This window comes from Gossypium raimondii, chromosome 13, assembly GCF_025698545.1.
Source record: "Gossypium raimondii isolate GPD5lz chromosome 13, ASM2569854v1, whole genome shotgun sequence".
Lineage (NCBI taxonomy): Eukaryota > Viridiplantae > Streptophyta > Magnoliopsida > Malvales > Malvaceae > Gossypium > Gossypium raimondii.
In genome coordinates this window covers 20,524,133-20,527,407 of record NC_068577.1, presented here as the reverse complement: position 1 = coordinate 20,527,407, position 3,275 = coordinate 20,524,133, and the positions used below count along the sequence as shown (strand labels likewise).

The window sequence follows — 3,275 nt, the reverse complement described above, 5'->3', positions numbered from 1 at the left end:
TCTTTGCTTCCAAGAGGCACATTTCACATAAACTAGCTATTGAATATAATTGTGATATTGCTATCAAGTGCTGCACTAATTCTTCTTAGCACTGGGTGTCATTAGGAATTTCGTTATTAGTTTCGTTAGGAAGGATTATCCGGGTTCTTGGATTATCCGGGCACTGCTAATATGGAGTCTGATAATCTCGTCAAAATACGGGCCAATAGAGATTGAGACTTACTGCAATACTTTGCTTAACCTTTTTTACTTCCTCGACATTTTGCTACCCGGGTGTACTCTTATTTTGGCGTGACGCTATTTTTTTTCCAAGTACTTGATTATATTATGCTTTTGATTTTGTACTGATTTTTTTGGAATCAATAAATTTGATATCTTTACCTATAAAAAATTTATTGTTGATAGATAATCCTTTAATTGTACCCATGTGCAATAAATTGTATAATTAGAATTATTTATTGGTGAAAATTAAAGTTGTGACTTATTAATTCACCTATCTTAAAATTTCGAGTCCGAATTATTGTTGTAAAACATTTTCTTTCAATTTTAATATTTTCACTGTCCACCATAAATAAGTTTTTGGGTTGTTTTTTTTATAAACCAAAACCGATTGTTGCTAGTATGAGATTTCCAGAGTTTTTTTTCTCTCAGCAAGTAAATCAAATATATTCCAGAGTTGTTGGTTCGTGAATACCAAAATAATAATATAATGTTAATAATATGCTAATTTTTTTTCAATTATAAGTTATAGAAGACATAATTTTATTAAATTATATGTCTATGCATAGTATGTGAATAAAATTATATGGATAAAAAATTAATTTCCATATATTTTGTATTAAAAATTTTGATAATTGTCGATTGAGTCTTAAATCGATTTGTATAAGCATTGTTGTCAATACACGAGCACGTGGCTTCGAGTGCGTTGAAGTGTATTATCCTCTTATTTATGGGTTGGGGAGAGACTATAAGTAATTTTAAGTATGAAAAAAATAAATGTAATCAAAACCAATAATAAAATTATTAAAAAAATTATAATAATTAAAGTGCGCTAATCAATTTTTTTTAAAGAAATTAAGTTGGTTTTGAATGTTTTATTTTTCCATGCATTTCAAAGTGACCAACATTTTTGCATGCAAGTGCAAGAGGAGAGCCACTATCTCATTTTTTCTTTAAGTAAAAGAATCACTAAGAAAAAATAAAATCTAATAAAATAAAAAAGGTTAAAGGTTAAGAAACATCACCTTTTGTAACCCCTAGAAATAAAGCGTGAGAAGGAACAATAATAACTTAATTATATATTGTTATTACACAAATATTTTAGCATATATAATGTAGCTAAGGCTCCTTTTAATTTTTTGTTGCTTCTGTCCTCGTTCCACATCTCACTTTCTTTGCTTTGCTTTCTTTTGCTTTTTCTCTCTTTCCCTTTCTCTCTTTAACACTCTCTCTTTGTATTATTAATTGCTTTTACAAAAGGAAAATAAAGATCAAGGAGCCATGGTTTTTACCTCGATCCCAGTTTCTCTTGATCCACCCAAGGGGCAACAAGTAAGGTTTTTATTTTTATTGGTTCTTTCAATTTATTTGTTTTGAAAGATTTGTTCACTGAAAAAGCAAAATTTTCTAAAGATAAAATATTCCTATTGTTACTTTTGTTATATCTTGTTGAATATACCAAGTATATGAATTTTTTCTCTCTTTCTTCATGCTTTCTTCTATTTTTACAGCATTCAAATCATCAAGCTGGTCCCGGTAATAGCGCCCAACACTTTCGTCCCCCACCACTTCTGCCACCACATGGAGGAGGTGAAGGAGCAGGCTCGATCCGGCCTGGTTCTATGGCAGATCGAGCTCGTTTGGTCAACATACCAGTGCCGGAGGTAGCATTAAAGTGCCCAAGATGTGAATCAACTAACACAAAGTTTTGCTACTTCAACAACTACAGCCTTACGCAGCCTCGTCACTTGTGCAAAACTTGTAAAAGGTACTGGACTCGAGGGGGTGCCCTAAGGAATGTTCCTGTTGGAGGTGGATGCCGTAGGAATAAAAGGAGCAAAGGAAGTGTACCGAAATCACCGGTCAGAGGCGACCGGCAAACAGCTTCCGGTTCCTCAAATACTACTATTTCTTCTAACAGTTTTTGAAGAAGTGATATTTTAGGTCTTGGAGTTGGACCTCAGGTTCCTCCACTTAGGTTCATGGCTCCTTTGCATCATCATACTGAATTTGGTGGCCGTACTGATATTGGGTTGAATAACGGTTCAGTTCCCGCCTCAGTTCGAGGAACAAATGATAACTTAAGTTATCAAAAAGGAAGTGGTTTAAGTGGGGGTGGAGCCGCTGGTACTACACTTTAGTCCATGACGAGTTTGGACCAGTGGCGGCTACAACAACCACCGCAATTTCCCTTCCTAGGAGCTTCGTACCAATTTGAAAGTCAAGGTGTTGAACCATCCGGTTGTGGAGTTCGGCCTAGGATATCGAGCTCAATGGCAACCCTAATGGCTTCACTGAAAATGGAAGATAATGATCAGCAAAAAGTGAGATTTTCAAGGCCATTTTTGGATGTTCCAGGAAAAGATCAATACTGGGGTGGAACTCCATGGACGGATCTTTCATGTTTCACCTCTTCATCCACTAAAAATCCTTTATAGATTTTATTTTCTCTCTTTTGTTCGAAGAACTGGGTGTTGAAGCTTCTTGTTCTTTTGTTAGTGTTAGCTTTAATTAAAGAAAGAGAAGAAAAAAACAACTGTGATGAAAGACAAAGTAACGTACTTTCCAACTCCATATGTCATCTATGATTAATCCATGATGAACTAAAACCCTAGAACCGGTAGGATTTTCTTTAACAATTGATAATTATTTTATGATAAAGATAATATTTTATAATAAATAATATCTTATATAGATTTAATAATGACCCTATCTAATCAAAACTTTATTTAAAGTTATATTATATATATATATATGATGAGAGATCTACTTAAACAGTTGTAAAGTTAAAGTAGTTTTATATTATTCCGTATATTTTGTACGATTAATATTTCAATGATCTAACTATCATATTTTATATTCCATTTATATAAATAATGCATGTCAAATTTGACATAAATTAAAATTTTCAAGATATTTATTTTACGTAAAAAAAACTTTCAATACTTCAATAACTATGAACATATAGACTTCTTAGATTGATATGATAGGGATATCAAATTAGTTTCAAAATTTGCATGCATGAAAGTAGGATTATATCGATAAATTCTACGGTT

At 32.6% G+C, this 3,275-nt stretch overlaps 1 pseudogene; it reads left to right on the top strand.

Annotated features, from left to right (window-relative positions):
• The first annotated feature begins 1,366 nt into the window (after positions 1–1,366).
• On the top strand, positions 1,367–2,923 carry LOC105771712 (dof zinc finger protein DOF2.4-like; annotated as a pseudogene).
• Positions 2,924–3,275: the final 352 nt, after the last annotated feature.